At 42.1% G+C, this 17,520-nt stretch overlaps 1 protein-coding gene across 4 annotated transcripts in view; it reads right to left on the bottom strand.

Annotated features, from left to right (window-relative positions):
- Window positions 1–11,120, bottom strand: part of SANBR (SANT and BTB domain regulator of CSR) — a 62,842-nt gene extending 51,722 nt beyond the window's left edge. For 3 of the 4 annotated variants that reach the window (XR_002181750.2, XM_070798732.1, XM_019970208.2), the window contains exon 1: window positions 10,987–11,120. The gene's annotated coding sequence lies outside the window, so the exon portion shown is untranslated. Of the gene's footprint in view, window positions 1–6,180; window positions 6,309–10,986 lie in introns of all 4 variants that reach the window. The other variant, XM_070798733.1, reaches the window with a different exon arrangement.
- Between the last annotated feature and the right edge of the window lie 6,400 nt (window positions 11,121–17,520).

Raw genomic sequence — 17,520 nt, 5'->3', positions numbered from 1 at the left:
AACAAGAGATGGCAAGAGTGAATGTCGACATTCTAGGAATCAGCAAACTGAAATGGACTGGAATGGGTGAATTTAACTCAGATGACCATTATATCTACTACTGAGGGACAGGAATCCCTCAGAAGAAATGGAGTAGCCATCATGGTCAACAAAAGAGTCTGAAATGCAGTACTTGGATGCAATCTCAAAAATGACAGAATGATCTCTGTTTGTTTCCAAGACAAACCATTCAATATCACAGTAATCCAAGTCTATGCCCCAACCAGTAACGCTGAAGAAGCTGAAGTTGAACGGTTCTATGAAGACCTACAAGACCTTTTAGAACTAACACCCAAAAAAGATGTCCTTTTCATTATAGGGGACTGGAAGGCAAAAGTAGGAAGTCAAGAAACACCTGGAGTAACAGGTAAATTTGGCCTTGGAATACGGAATGAAGCAGGGCAAAGACTAATGGAGTTTTGCCAAGAAAATGCACTGGTCATAGCAAACACCCTCTTCCAACAACACAAGAGAAGACTCTACACATGGACATCACCAGATGGTCAACACCGAAATCAGACTGATTACGTTCTTTGCAGCAGAAGATGAAGAAGCTCTATACAGTCAATAAAAACAAGACTGGGAGCTGACTGTGGCTCAGATCATGAACTCCTTATTACCAAATTCAGACTTAAATTGAAGAAAGTAGGGAAAACCACTAGACCATTCAGGTATGACCTAAATCAAATCCCTTATGATTATACAGTGGAAGTGAGAAATAGATGTAAGGGCCTAGATCTGATAGATAGAGTGCCTGATGAACTATGGAATGAGGTTCGTGACATTGTACAGGAGACAGGGATCAAGACCATCCCCATGGAAAAGAAATGCAAAAAAGCAGAATGGCTGTCTGGGGAAGCCTTACAAATAGCTGTGAAAAGAAGAGAAGGGAAAAGCAAAGGATTACAGGAAAGATATAAGCATTTGAATGCAGAGTTCCAAAGAATAGCAAGAAGAGATAAGAAAGCCTTCTTCAGTGATCAATGCAAAGAAATAGAGGAAAACAACAGAACAGGAAAGACTAGAGATCTCTTCAAGAAAATTAGAGATGCCAAGGGAATATTTCATGCAAAGATGAGCTCAATAAAGGACAGAAATGGTATGGACCTAACAGAAGCAGAAGATATTAAGAAGAGGTGGCAAGAATACACAGACGAACTGTACATAAAAGATCTTCACGACCCAGATAATGATGATGATGTGATCACTGACCTAGAGCCAGATATCCTGGAATGTGAAGTCAAGTGGGCCTTAGAAAGCATCACTACGAACAAAGTTAGTGGAGGTGATGGAATTCCAGTTGAGCTATTTCAAATACTGAAAGACGATGCTGTGAAAGTTCTGCACTCAATATGCCAGCAAATTTAGAAAACTCAGCAGTGGCCACAGGACTGGAAAAGGTCAGTTTTCATTCCAAGCCCAAAGAAAGGCAATGCCAAAGAATCTCACATGCTACTAAAGTAATGCTCAAAATTCTCCAAGCCAGGCTTCAGCAAAACGTGAACCGTGAACTTCTTGATGTTTAAGCTGGTTTTAGAAAAGGCAGAGGAACCAGAGATCAAATTGCCAACATGGGCTGGATCATGGAAAAAGCAAGAGAGTTCCAGAAAAGCATCTATTTCTGCTTTATTGACTATGCTAAAGCCTTTGACTGTGTGGATCACAATAAACTCTGGACAGTTCTAAAAGAGATGGGAATACCAGACCACCTGACCTGCCTCTTGAGAAATCTGTATGCAGGTCAGGAAGCAACAGTTGGAACTGGACATGGAACAACAGACTGGTTCCAAATAGGAAAAGGAGTACGTCAAGGCTGTATATTGTCACCCTGCTTATTTAACTTATATGCAGAGTACATCATGAGAAATGCTGGGCTGGAAGAAGCACAAGCTGGAATCAAGATTGCCGAGAGAAATATCAATAACCTCAGATATGCAGATGACACCACCCTTATGGCAGAAAGGGAAGAGGAACTAAAAAGCCTCTTGATGAAAGTGAAAGAGGAGAGTTAAAAAGTTGGCTTAAAGCTCAACATTCAGAAAACGAAGATCATGGCATCCGGTCCCATCACTTCATGGGAAATAGATGGGCAAACAGTGGAAACAGTGTTAGACTTTTTTTGGGGGGGCTCCAAAATCACTGCAGATGGTGACTGCAGCCATGAAATTAAGAGACGCTTACTCCTTGGAAGGAAAGTTATGACCAACCTAGATAGCATATTCAAAAGCAGAGACATTACCTTGCCAACAAAGGTCTGTCTAGTCAAGGCTATGGTTTTTCCTGTGGTCATGTATGGATGTGAAAGTTGGACTGTGAAGAAGGCTGAGCACCGAAGAATTGATGCTTTTGAACTGTGGTGTTGGAGAAGACTCTTGAGAATCCCTTGGACTGCAAGGAGATCCAACCAGTCCATTCTGAAGGAGATCAGCCCTGGGATTTCTTTGGAAGGAATGATGCTAAAGTTGAAACTCCAGTACTTTGGCCACCTCATGCGAAGAGTTGACTCATTGGAAAAGACTCTGATGCTGGGAGGGATTGGGGGCAGGAGGAGAAGGGGACGACAGCAGATGAGATGGCTGGATGGCATCACTGACTCGATGGACATGAGTCTGAGTGAACTCCGGGAGTTGGTGATGGACAGGGAGGCCTGGCGTGCTGCGATTCATGGGGTCGCAAACAGTCGGACACGACTGAGCGACTGAACTGATGACTTTATTGGGCTCTAAAGTCACTGCGGATGGTGACTGCACTCATGAAATTAGAAGACATTTGCTTCTTGGCAGGAAAGCTAGGACAAACCTAGACAATGTGTTGAAAAGCAGACACATTACTCTGCCGACAAACGTTCGTATAGTCAAGGCTATGGTCTTCTCAGTGATCATGTACGGTTGTGAGAGCTTGACCATAAAGAAGGTGGAGCCCCAAAGAATTGATGCCTTTGAACTGTGTTGCTGACGAAGACTCTTGAAAAGTCCTTTGGACAGCAAGGAGATCAAATCAGTCAATCTTAAGGGAAATCAACCCTGAACACTCACTTGAAGGACACATGTTGAAATATTGAAACTCCAATATTTGGTCATCAGATGCAAAGTGCTAACTCAATGGACAAGTAAGTCCCTGATGCTGGGAAAGATTGAGGGCAGAAGAAGAGGGCATCTGAGGATGAGAAGGCTGGATGGCATCTCCAATGCAATGGACATGAACTTAGGGCAAACTTCAGGAGATGGTGAGGGACGGGCATGACTGGCATGCTGCAATTCATGGGGTTGCAAAGAGTGAAACACGACTGGGCGACTGAACAACAACAATGACTTTATTGATGCTGAATCTGTGCTGGAAATATAAATCCCCCAAAACAAAACTGTTCTTATGGAAAAATGTTACCTATTTTAGGAAAAGAAGTATAAAGCAGAGATACACTGACACACTACTACAGTGGAAGAAGCAATGCACATAGAAATCTGAAACTTAGGTTTGAGGTTTAACTCCACACAAATTAATGAGAGCAGGTCACCTGATCTTCTGCAATGAAATTAAGTGATGGTAATAACCTATGAAAAGTGAAAGTGAAAATCGCTCAGTCGTGTCATACTCTTTGCACCCCACGGACTATACAGTCCATGGAATTCTCCAGGCCAGAATACTGAAGTGGGTAGCCTTTCCCTTCACCAGAGGATCTTCCAAACCCAGGGATCGAACCCAGATCTCTCAACATTGCAGGTGGATTCTTTACCAGCTGAGCCACAAGGCAAGCACAAGAATATTGGAGTGGGGAGCCTATCCCTTCTCCAGAGTATCTTCCCAAGCAAGGAACTGAACCAGGTCTCCTGCATTGCAGGCAGATTCTTTACCAACTGAGCTATCAGGTATACCTCTGATTGACTTTATATAAATAATCAAAGAGATTATTTTGTGAAAGCACTGTGAAAAAAGCACCTCACAAATCTGATGCAGCATAAAATAACAGTACCTATGGTATGGACCTAACAGAAGCAGAAGATATTAAGAAAAGGTGGCAGGAATACAGAGAAGAACTGTACAAAAAAGATCTTCACGAACCAAATATTCATGATGGTGTGATCCCTCACCTATAGCCAGACATCCTGGAATGTGAAGTCAAGTGGGCCTTAGGAAGCATCACTGCAAACAAAGCTAGTAGAGGTGATGGAATTTCAGTCGAGCTATTTCAAATCCTAAAAGATGATGCTGTGAAAGTCCTACACTCAATATGCCAGCAAATTTGGAAAACTCAGCAGTGGCCAAACGACCGGAAAAGGTCAGTTTTCATTCCAATCCCAAAGAAAGGCAATGTCAAAGAATCCTCAAACTACTGCACAATTGCACTCATCTCACACACTAGAAGGCAATGGCACCCCACTCCAATACTCTTGCCTGGAAAATCCCATGGACGGAGTAGCCTCGTAGGCTGCAGTCCATGGGGTCGCAGAGTCGGACACGACTGCGCGACTTCACTTTTACTTTTCACTTTCATACTTTGGAGAAGGAAATGGCAACCCACTCCAGTGTTCTTGCCTGGAGAATCCCAGGGAAGGGAGAGCCTGTTGGGCTGCCGTCTATGGGGTCGCACAGAGTCGGACACAACTGAAGCGACTCAGCAGCAGCAGCAGCACATACTAGCAAAGTAATGCTCAAAATTCTCCAAGCCACGCTTTAACAATACATGAATCATGAACTTCCAGATGTTCAAGCTGGATTTAGAAAAGGCAGAGGAAGCAGAGATCAAATTGCCAACATTCACTGGATCACTGAAAAAGCAAGAAAGTTCCAGAAAAACATCTATTTCTGTTTTATTGACTATGCCAAAGCCTTTGACTATGTGGACCACAACAAACTCTGGAAATTTCTTAAAGAGATGGGAATACCAGACTATCTGACCTGCCTCCTGAGAAATCTGTATGCAGGTCAGGAATATTGGAGTGGGTAGCCTATCCCCTATTCTACAGTTAGAACTGGACATGGAACAACAGACTGGTTCCAAACAGGAAAAGGAGTACATCAAGGCTGCATATTGTCACCCTGCTTATTTAATTTATATGCAGAATGCATCATGAGAAACGCTGGGCTGGATGAAACACAAGCTGGAATCAATGTTGCTGGGAGAAATATCAATAACCTCACATACACAGATGACACCACCCTTGTAGCAGAAAGTGAAGAAGACCTGAAGAACCTCTTGATGAAAGTGAAAGAGGAGAGTGAAAAAGTTGGCTTAAAGTTCAACATTCAGAAAACTAAGATCATGGCATCCGGTCCCATCACTTCATGGCAAATAGATGGGGAAACAGTGGCAGACTTTATTTTGGGGGGCTCCAAAATCACTGCAGATGGTGACTGCAGCCATGAAATTAAAAGACGCTTACTCCTTGGAAGAAAAGTTATGACCAATCTAGTCAGCATATTAAAAAGTAGAGACATTATTTTGCCAGCAAAGGTTCATCTAGTCAAAGCTATGGTTTTTCCAGTAGTTATATATGGATGTGAGAGCTGGACTATAAAGAAATCTGAGCACCAAAGAATTGATGCTTTTGAACTGTAGTGTTGGAAAAGACTCTTGAGAGTCCCTTGGACTGCAAGGAGATACAACCAATCCATCCTAAAAGGAAATCAGTCCTGAATATTCATTGGAAGGACTAATGCTAAAGCTGAAACTCCAATACTTTGGCCACCTGATGGGAAGAGCTGACTCATTTGAAAAGACCCTGATGCTGGGAAAGACTGAAGGTGGGAAGGAGAAAGGGATGACAGAGGATGAGATGGCTGGATGGCATCACTGACTCAATGGACATGAGTCTGAGTAAACTCTGGGAGTTGGTGATAGACAGGGAGGCCTGGCGTGCTGTAGTCCATGGGGTTGCAAAGAGTCGGACATGACTGAGTGACTGAACTGATCACCTAGGATCAAGTTAAGGATAATGTGAGATGTTTAAATGTTGGAATGGGAAACTGGAATGCAAAAACTCTCAGTGAAGCGTTAACAATGATTAGTACTACATCATTGTATACGTAAAACACTGATGCAGGACATCGGGTGGTAGACATAATAGATTTATCCTACATGCTTCTGCATGAACATTAGAAAGAAACAAGAAAATTACAACTTCCTAGCAACCAGACAGGTACCTTGCTGAAGGCCCAGAATCGTGTTGCGTATGGACCCTGGAGCTAGACTGCCCAAATTTTTGTCCTGGTTCCACCACTTAAGGTATTATCTGGTTCAGATTACGTACTCTATGCCTCAGTTTTCTCATCTGTAAAACAAAGAATAATAGTAGCTAGCCCATATACTTTTGAAGATACATGGATAGTGTTACCCGGCACTTAGTACTACGTAATGTTTATAACAGTAACATTATCATTCCCAAGAGCCTAGGATTAAACAGATTCATAAAGATAAATATAACAGATGAAAAGGAGAGACACTGACTTTCCAATGAAGTAAGCTCTCAACAAAATGAGTGCAAAATCAGATCTAGATTCTTATCTAGTTACCATTTCCAGCAGTACAACCTATGATTTCAATGGTCTTGACTATAATACAAGGAAAATAATACCTACCTCTGACGTTATTGTAAGGATTAGATAATATATATAACACACTACCTGGCATACAGAAGGTGATCAATAATTATTTCTTATTTTGGCCACTTTACTGGCATAAAAATTTTCAAAAACTACTTTAAGAACTGTAAAACACTGCCTTGAGCCCAGCTGAAAATAGATTTTACAGAACTTCATTGTTTTCTACTTGTGTACCTAGCACATCATCACTTCATACCACACAATTTGAGAACTATGTTGGGGCATGGAGTATTTTATTACAATTCTGTTTGAGCCTCAATAGAAAACAGTCTGAAACAGAATACAGGGCAAGGATTTGGGTGCTGTTTTTACTTTATTTCCAAAAAGATTACTTAAAAATTTCTAAAATATTTATTGTGGCCTACAATGTGGAGGTACCTGTTAGCTAATCAAAAATACAATTAATATAAAATATTTTCAAACTTGTATGTGTATTCCATACCTGTATAAATACTCATTTATAATACATGTTTAATTTACATCATCTAACATCGACATTTTAGGAATCAGTGGACTAAAACAGACTGGAATGGGTGAATTTAACTCAGATGACCATTATATCCACTACTGTGGGCAAGAATCCCTTAGAAGAAATGGAGTAACCATCATAGTCAACAAAAGAGTCTGAAATGCAGTACTTGGTGCAATCTCAAAAACGAAAGAATGATCTCTGTCCGTTTCCACAGTAAACCATTCAGTATCACAGTAATCTAAGTCTATGCCCTGACCAGTAATGCTGAAGAAACTGAACTTAAATGGTTCTATGAAGACCTACAAGACCTTACAGAACTAACACCCCAAAACGATGTCCTTTTCATGACAGGGGACGGGAATGCACAAGTAGAAGTCAAGAAATACCTGGAGTAACAGGGCAAATTTGGCCTTGGAGTACAGGATGAAGCAGGGCAAAGGCTAATAGAGTTTTGCCAAAAGAACACACTGGTCATAGCAAACACCCTCTTCCAACAACACAAGAGACAACTCTACACATGGACATCACCAGATGGTCAATAAAGAAATCAGATTGATTATATTCTTTGCAGCCAAAGATGGAGAAGCTCTGTACAGTCAGCAAAAACAAGACCAGGAGCTGACTGTGGCACAGATCATGAACTCCTTATTGCAAATTCAGACTGAAATTGAACAAAGTAGGGAAAACCACTAGACCATTCAGGTATGACCTAAATCAAATCCCTTATGATTATACAGTGGAAGTGACAAACAGAGTGCCTGAAGAACTATGGATGGAGGTTTGTGACATTATAGAGGAGGCAGTGATCAAGACCATCCCAAGGAAAATAAATGCAAAAAGGCAAAATAGTTATCAGAGGAAGTCTTACAAATAGCTGTGAATAGAAAAGAAGCGAAAGGCAAAGGAGAAAAGGAAAGATATATGCATTTGAATGCAGAGTTCCAAAGAATAGCAAGGAGAGATAAGAAAGCCTTCCTCAGTGATCAATGCAAAGAACTAGAGGAAAACAAGAGAATGGGAAGGACTGGAGATATCCTCAAGAAAATTAGAGATACTAAGGGAACATTTCATGCAAAGATGGGCTCGATAAAGGACAGAAATGGTATGGACCTAACAGAAGCAGAAGATATTAAGAAGAGGTGGCAAAAAGACATAGAAGAACTGTACAGAAAGATCTTTACGACCCAGATAATCACGATGGTGTGATCACCAACTTAGAGCCAGATATTCTGGAATGTGAAGTCAAGTGGGCCTCAGGAAGCATCACTACGAACGCTAGTGGAGGTGATGGAATTCCAGTTGAGCTATTTCAAATCCTAAAGGATGATGCTGTCAAAGTGCTGCACTCAATATGCCAGCAAATTTGGAAAACTCGGCATGGCCACAGGACTGGAAAAGGTCCGTTTTCATTCCAATCCCAAAGAAAGGCAATGTCAAAGAATGCTCAAACTACCGCACAATTGCACTCATCTCACAGGCTTGTAAAGTAATGCTCAAATTTCTCCAAGCCAGGCTTCAACAGTACATGAACTGTGAACTTCCAGATGTTCAAGGTGGATTTAGAAAAGGCCGAGGAAGCAGAAATCATATTGCCAACATCTGCTGAAACATCGAAAAAGCAAGAGAGTTCCAGAAAAACATCTACTTCTACTTTATTGACTATGCGAAAGCCTCTGACTGTGTGGACCACAACAAACTCTGGAAAATTCTTAAAGAGATGGGAATACCAGACCACCTGACCTGCCTCTTGAGAAATCTGTATGCAGGTCAGGAAGCAACAGTTAGAACTGGACATGGAACAACAGACTGGTTCCAAATAGGAAAAGGAGTCCTTCAAGGCTGTATATTGTCACCCTGCTTATTTAACTTATATGCAGAGTACATCATGAGAAACGCTGGGCTGGAAGAAGCACAAGCTGGAATCAAGATTGCCGGGAGAAATATCAATAACCTCAGATATGCAGATGACACCACCCTTGTGGCAGAAAGTGAAGAAGAACTAAAGAGCCTCTTGATAAAAGTGAAAGAGGAGAGTGAAAAAGTTGGTTTGAGGTTCAACACTGAGAAAACTAAGATCATGGCATCCAGTCCCATCATTTCATGGCAAATAGATGGGGAGACAATGGAAACAGTGATAGACTTTATATTCTTGGGGTCCAAAATCACTGCAGATGGTGATTGCAGCCATGAAACTAAAAGACATTTGCTCCTTGGAAGAAAAGTTACAACCAACCTAGTCAGCACATTAAAAAGCAGAGACATTCTTTGCCAGCAAAGGTCTGTCTAGTCAAGGCTATGGTTTTTCCAGTAGTTATATATGGATGTGAGAGCTGGACTATAAAGAAAGCTGAGCACTGAATAATTGATGCTTTTGAATTGTGGTGTTGGAGAAGCCTCTTGAGGGTCTCTTGGACTGTAAGGAGATCAAACAAGTCCATCTTAAAGGAAATCAGTCCTGAATATTCATTGGACAGACTGATGCTAAAGCTGAAACTCCAATACTTTGGCCACCTGATTCGAAGAACTGACTCATTTGAAAAGACCCTGATGCTGGGAAAGATTGAAGGCAGGAGGAGAAGGGGACGACAGAGGATGAGACAGTTGGATGGCATCACTGACTCAATGGACATGAGTTTGAGTAAACCCCAGGAGTTGGCTATGAACAGGGAGGCCTGGCCTGCTGCAGTCCATGGGGTCACAAAGAGTCCGACACGACTGAGTAACTGAACTAACTCAACTGAACATCATCTAAACGTGAAAAAGAATTTTTTTCTGTTGATATTTTCCTTACACAACTGAATCACACCAAGCAAGTGAAAACTACCCAGAATTAATTCCAGTTAAACAGATGTTCAAGAAAGCATCCCTAGAGTCAGAATTCTCTCAGAGTAGCTGCAACTGTGCATCCCCTTCTGGAAAAGAAGTACAGACTTATCAAAAACTGCCAATAAGAAAAAGTTTGAAACTCAAATTATACTATTACTAGATTTACTCCCATTCATGATAAAATATTAAAAACATGCTAATGTTTAGTATGAAACATGTTATTTACCAAAAATAAAAATTGTTTACTACTCTAAATACTCTACACTTTTTAACACATCTCATGCCCTCTCCATTTCCACGATGGGAGTTTAAATGTACTAACAAGACCAAACAGAGGTCCAACACTGGCATCTGTTTTTCCTATTTTCAAATAGAAAAAGATCTGGTAGACAGAGACTTTGCCCCTAGGCGGAGAAGGATAGGTGCTAGAGGGGCCAGCAGGGCAGGTCAAAGGCCTCTGGCATAACAGAGGATGGGCGACAACACTGAGTCATCACCAGGGTAGAAGCCTTGTGCCCAGGCTTTCTGACCACGAGAACGGGCATCTGGCTTTCATAGTGAAGGAGAAAATAAAACCACAATTGAAACCTAGAAAGAACACATCAAAGACCCGCAACCTTCGACCCAGAGGCTCGCTGCACTGCACGTCCTCTAAGGCAGCCCAGACCTTGGTGGTCTCCCGCCTCCCCTCGGGTGCAGAAACTCTGGGCGCTGAGCGGGTGAGGGGTGGACAAAGGCGCAGGGAAAGCAGTGGGCCGAGGCAGGGGAAGATGCAGGGCAGGGACTAGGGGTGGGGCCAGGACGGCAGACGCCGTGCTCCGTCAGCTGGTTCACTAGAGGGACCGGCTTTGGAGATCTGGAGAAGGCAGAGCCGGCGGGCCGCTCGATGCACGTGGGGGCGGTTCGGGGGCACTTTCCACTAGCGAGACTCCCGCCCGGCTCTAAAGCGGAGGAGGCCGCAGAGGGGGCCGCTAGCCTCCAAAGGTAACGCCTCTCGCCGCACTTTCCGCCCCCAACCAGCCCCCGAACTCCCTCAGCTCGTCACTCACCTCTAGGCCGCAATGGCCCTCGCTTCGCCCCCGTCACCTGCAGAGCCCGGTACCGCCCGCGCCATGAAGCGGCCGCGACCAGACCCGCAAACCCAACCGCTGGGGTACCAGAGCTGCGGGGCGGGGAACGCGGAGATCGACGCCGCCTGGCCAATCGCAGGCCAGCGCCGCAGCGGCGCAGCCAATGAACGACGAGCTCCTTTCGGATGCAGGGAGCGGGTGCTGCGAAGAGCGGCTACTCGGCCTAGCCTTTGCCGGTTTCTTCCCCGCCCCCCTCGAATTCTTTCTCAGGCCTGTCGCAGTGCAGCGTCCCCACCCTCCCAGCGTCCTGTCTCTTAGCAACCAGATGCCCTCTAGAGCCAGAACTTCACTCAGAATGATCGCCTCTGGGTCCAGAAGAAAGGGAGAAATGGGGGAGAAAGAACTCATAAAGAATGAAGTTGTTGGTGGCTTTGATATACCCGCTTAGGTCAGGTAGAATAGGAATATCGCACGATCTGTGGATGCAAGAAATATCTTGGGTGAAGCGTGGTCTTCATCAGGAGGCATCTCTTGAAAAATGTAAATAGCTTTGGGTTACTCCTTGAGGTTTCGTACATTAATAGGTTCAGGAAGGACCTTACTTTGGTGACTACTACTGGGAACCTAGTCAGATGTGTAAGGCCCAATCTTGTAGAGTAAATGCTACATGTCAGTATCTTTTCTCTTTTAAAATTTTGTTTATTTTAGTTGATTTACAATGTTGTAAATTAGCTTCTGCTGTACAGAAAAACAATTTAGTTACATTTCTTTCCATATTATTTTCCATTATAGTTTATTACAAGATGTTGAATATAGTTTCCTATGCTAGGCAGTAGGACTTTGTTGTTTATCCATTTCATATACAATAGTTTGCATCTGCTAATCCCAAACTCAATCTAGCTCTCCTCCACACTCTTCCACCCTTGGCAACCACAAATCTGTTCTGTGAGACTGTTTCATTGATAAGTTTATTTACAGTATTTTTTTCAGATTCCACATATAAGTGATACCATATAGTGTTTATCTTTCTCTCTCCAATTTACTTCATTTAGGTTGATAATCTCTAGGTCCATCCATGTTGCTGCAAATGGCATTATTTCATTCTTTTTATGGCTAATTAGTATTCCATCACACACACACACACACACACCCCCCACATCTCTATTCATTCATATGTTGATGGACAGGTTATTTCCATGTCTTGTCTATTGTAAATAGCGCTGCTATGAACACAAAGAAGCCATTTGGGCCTAAGCCATTTCATAATCCAAGCCTGGCTGCAATGTTTGCCCTTAAAACAGGTCTCAGTAATTAATGATCTTAAGGGAACAAAGGGAAAGCAGAAATAGAGAAAAGGCAGTCAAGAAATAGTGCAGTGGTAAAGCAATTTTAGTTCCTCCTCAAGGGATATATATAATAAAATTATATCTTTGAGTTCTGCAGGAATTAAGGCCCCCATTCAGGTGAAGGATGGAATGATGATGTTGACCCTCCTGACTTCAATCAAATAAGACTCGAACTCGGTTGACCTTTGCCCCAATTTTATGCTGAATTCTCTCTGCTCAAACCCCTTCATGAATATGCATATATCCTTAGCTTAAAATTTACCTATTTGCTGTTCAGGGAGACATTGCTTTGATAAAGATCCTGTGCTCTCCTTATTGCAACCCAGTTTTCGAGTAACACTTTCACACAAGCTGAAACTCAGTTATAATGGTGATGAGCCAGCTTAAACTGTGAAGACAAGAACCCACACAGGACTGACTGCAGAGCAGTAACAGAACCTGTGTTTTGAAGTTTACCTTGTGAAGCAAAGCTGCCTAACACCGTAGATTGCCTGCCTACCTCTGGACTGTTACATGAGGAAAATGTTTGTCTTCCTTTAGCTACTGTATTTTGTTTATTTTTTGGTGTGTGTCTATTTGTTACAGAAGCTTAGTGTATTCTCTAAAAGATAAGGTTCCTGAAAGTAGTGCACTGCAATAACAAAGATCTAAGATACATAGGACACTGGTAGGTAGAAACAGATTGCAGGCTGTGACTTTTCCCAAAGGTATTTTCACCCGCACTAACTTTAAAGACTGATTATCAAGCCCATGGCTCTGAGGGAAGTGGTTTAGAAAAGGTCAGAATGTGAGTTTATTGTTGTCTGCCACTCCTTGGTTTTAGCAAGTTTTGACCTAAAGAAATGAAGTCAGTTAAGAATGAACCAATTGCAAGCAGAGATAGAAGAGAATAGAGCTCTACTACTGGACTCCATCCATAACCACTCCTGCTGCTGATCCATATACTATGGTCCTTCTCTGAGGGATCAACTTAGATACTTATTAATAACATCTGAAGTTTTTCCTCACTACTCTCCCGTCTTTTCTAGAACAATATACATCTACAGAATGACAGAGCTAGAAAGGATCCTTGAGAGAACTTCTTCAATCTTTCCATTTTAAGATCAGACAGAGAAAGTTTAAGTGACTTGTCCAAAGTCAAATAGCCACCTCATTAGGTTTAACAATCTTTGCCCAAGGAAGAATCTTTGGTATTGTGCAGATGTTTCGTCCTGAGCCCTTTTATGTGGAATAGGCAGTCTCACTTAAAGACTTTCATCCACTTTCTATCCTTCTCCAGTCTAAACCTTTTGTGTTCATAAGATAGCTTTAGTACAGTTTTATTATTAGTTTTAGTACAGACTAAATTGGAGAAGGCAATGGCACCCCACTCCAGTACTCTTGCCTGGAAAATCCCATGGACGGAGTAGCCTGGCGGGCTGCAGTCCATGGGGTCTCGAAGAGTCGGATTTGACTGAGCGACTTCACTTTCATGCGTTTGGAGAAGGAAATGGCAACCCACTCCAGTGTTCTTGCCTGGAGAATCCCAGGGATGGGGGAGCCTGGTGGGCTGCCGTCTGTGGGGTCGCCCAAAGTCGGACACCACTGAAGCGACTTAGCAGTAGCAGCAAATTGATCTAGGAGCTTCCTAGGTAGCAGAGTAGTAAAGAATCCACTTGCCAATGAAGGAGATTTAAGACACAGGTTTGATCCCTGGGTTGGGAAGATTCCCTGGAGTAGGGAATAGCAACCCACTCCAGTATTCTCACCTGGCAAATTCCATGGACAGAGGAGCCTGATGGGCTACAGTCCATGGGCTTCACAAAGAGTCTGATACAACTGAGCACATACACACAGGTTGCTTTAACAAAGAGACCCAAAATACAAAGAGACCCAAAATAGAATCACTGAAACAGACCTCTGAAATGGCTACAGATGACTTATTCTTAACTTGCACACCCCACAGAGGGAATAGGAGACAGGATAAAGAATGCATGCCCGGTACTGTTAAAGGCAGGATCCAGAAGTCACATGCATCACTTCCACTTCTATCCCAGTGGCTACAATGTAACCACAAAGGAGGAGGCTAGAAAAGGTAGAAACCATGTGATCAGCTACATGGCCAACTAAAAGGTGAGAGTTCTATTTTTGAATTACAGGAGAGTAAACACTGGTGGCCAGTGACTAGTGTCTACCCAACAGCCTAGTTTCTAGGATTATATCATACTCAATTACTTACTTCACTAGAATCATTTATCTTTTTTTTTTTTTTGCTGTGCTACCAACTTGCAGGGATCTTAATTTCTGACCAGGGATCAAACCTGTGCCCCCTGCAGTGGAAGCACTGAGTTCTCACCACTGGATCACGAGGGAATTCCCTGAAATATGTTTAACTACAGTGAAATATGAACTGAAAAGGGACTTCATTAGCACTGCAAAAATAACATGGAAAAACATTTATGAATAAAAGGCAATAAACCATCAAATATTACTGGAGAACATAATTTAAAATTAAACAGGGACGTCCCTAGTGTTCCAGTGGTTAAGAATCCACCCTACAATGCGGGCGATGTGGGCTTGACCCCTGGTCGAGGAACTAGGAACCCACATGCTGTAGGGCAACTAAGCCCAAATGCCACAACGAAGGTCCCACATTCCACAAGTAAGACCCAATGCAGCCAAATTATATTTTTTTTAAGAAGAGAACTACTCTTAAAAAAAATTAAACATAACTCTCTTTATGACAAGGCAAAGAGTTGTATAAAACAACAATAAAAACAAAATTAATGTGGTAAAGTGAAAGTTATTCATAAAAGCATGTTTCCTTCATCTGCTTTAAGGTCTGAAAGAAAAAGGGTGTGTTGGGGGCTATATTTACTTCCTCAAAATGTCCCATATCCCAGCATAGAGCTTTAAAAAAAAAAAAAACTACCATGAAGTAGAGGTCCCTGTTCACAATAACGACTTAAATTCATATGTCAAATGCTCAGCCTGCAAGCCCTCCATCTGTGTACATATACATACATAGTCCACACACATGTGCTAAGTGTGGAAATCTTGTCGAAATCTTGACTGCTTACTCCTGAACAGTAACTTTTCCACTTGTCCCTCAGTATCTGTGCTAGTAACAGGTAAAGATAATTTCCCCCTCTTCTAATGGGTTAAGAATCCACCTGCCAATGCAGGAGACCTGGGTCAGGAAGATCCCCCGGAGGAGGGAATGGCTACCCACTCCAGTATTCTTGCCTGGAGAATTCCATGGACAGAGGAGCCTGATCAGCTACAGCCCATGGGATCGCAGAGTTGGACATGACTGAGTAACTACCACTTCCACTTTTTTTCATAGAACATCTCTGTTCCTATAGGGCACCATTTTACCTGATCTCCTAGCAGATCCTCAGTCCTTAAAGATAGCTCCTGATTCAAAACTGCATTTTGATAACATTGTTATTAAGAAGTACTTATCACTTTAGCCAGAGACCTTATTATATGCCAGGTACTTTGCTTAATGCAGAATATCCTTTGGACCTCTTAGCAACTAAATGGATATTATTTTGAACTTACTATTACTGAGCTTCAGATTGAAAAGTGCATTAACCATTCATACTAAGAAAGTAATTTTTGCTGGCTTTAAAAAAATTGTTGTTTCACATACAAATGGAAACTGAGTAAGGGATTAAATGTTTAATCCTTAATACAATGGTTAAGAAGTGGGTTTTTCCAATCAATTTGAATTCAGTTGCCTTATCATATAGGGATGAACAATTTTCAAAGAATTTCAGAGAATATAAAAAATACATTAAACTTCACTATTAAAGAGGTATCTGATTTTTCCTTTAATTAGTCAGAAGGCATTTAAGAATCTTCCTAAATCTTAAATTCTCCAGATGTTAGCTTTTAAAAATTCTTATTTCTGACTGTGCTGGGTCTTCATTGCTGCTCAGACTTTTCTGTAGCTGCAGTGATCAGGGGCTACTGTCTAGTTGCAGCACATGGGCTTCTCGTGTGGGGGACCACGGGCTCCAGGGTACACAGGCTTCATCAGTTGTGGCATGCAGGCCCAGTAGTTGGTCTTCTCAGCTCTAAAGCACAGGTTCAATAGCTGTAGCACACTATTGAGCTTAGTTGCTCCGCAGCACATGAGCTCTTCCTGGATCAGGGATCAAACCTGTGTCTCCTATATTGCCAAGCAGATTCTTTACCACCGAGCCACCAGGAATGCCCCTGAATGTCTGTCTTAATTTAAGGATGTGACAATCTGCAGCACATGAGAAAAATAAGATGAAATATACATGCTTGCTGGTTTATTAACTTTACAATAGAAATTATGCTTTGTTTACTTTCCAGTATTAATATCTTTTCTTCATTCTTGTTTCTCCTCATGTTCCACTGGAGATATTGAGTGTCCCAGTTAATTTCAATGTAAAGATTCATTTTTATAAAGTAAAATATTAGTTTTATGAAAAAGTATCAAAGAAAACAAAAACCTAGATATATCTGACATTTCACAATGTAACATTTGGAATAACTGTCTACAAGAGTCTGGAAGTTGTAGGGGGCTTCCAGTTTTGGCACTATGGTGGGCTACACATGAGACTTTCAACAAGACAGATTCTGGCTCGGACACACGCGTGAAAGCAGTACTGATCTCATATGAAGTGGGGGGAGAGGCAAAATCAATCAAAATGGGCGGGAAACTCCAGGCAGAAGCGAGGGGTATGAGCGCCCCTGCCAGAGAAACTTAGCTGTGAGGATTCTGAGCTTTGGGCTCAGAAGTAGAGTAAGGGTGAGGGGAAATGAACTACTCCCACTCAAGACCTTCAAGAAAGGGCTGAAATGGCCCCCAAATAATGATGCCTCTATACCAGCAACAGCAGAAGTGAATTCTTTACAATTAAGCCTTGACCAGATTTGGCCTGCAGAATTTACAGATTAACAAGGAATGAATTAATAAAGGTTACCATAAATGTGAAGAGGCCAGATGCTATGCATGAGAGTCAGCACAAACAACAAGCATTTTAACTTCGAAGGATTGCAGGATCTGGAGTTCCTGTCGACATTAACATAGCATACTTGAACATGCAAATACTACATACATGAAAAATTAACCAGATTGTAGCACAAAGACAGAGGTGAAAAATATGAAAGACAAAGATATGAAGGGTAGGATGAGGACTAAACATATGTC

Source organism: Bos indicus, chromosome 11 (assembly GCF_029378745.1).
Source record: "Bos indicus isolate NIAB-ARS_2022 breed Sahiwal x Tharparkar chromosome 11, NIAB-ARS_B.indTharparkar_mat_pri_1.0, whole genome shotgun sequence".
Classification (NCBI taxonomy): Eukaryota; Metazoa; Chordata; class Mammalia; order Artiodactyla; family Bovidae; genus Bos; species Bos indicus.
This window is presented reverse-complemented; position numbering and strand designations above follow the sequence as displayed.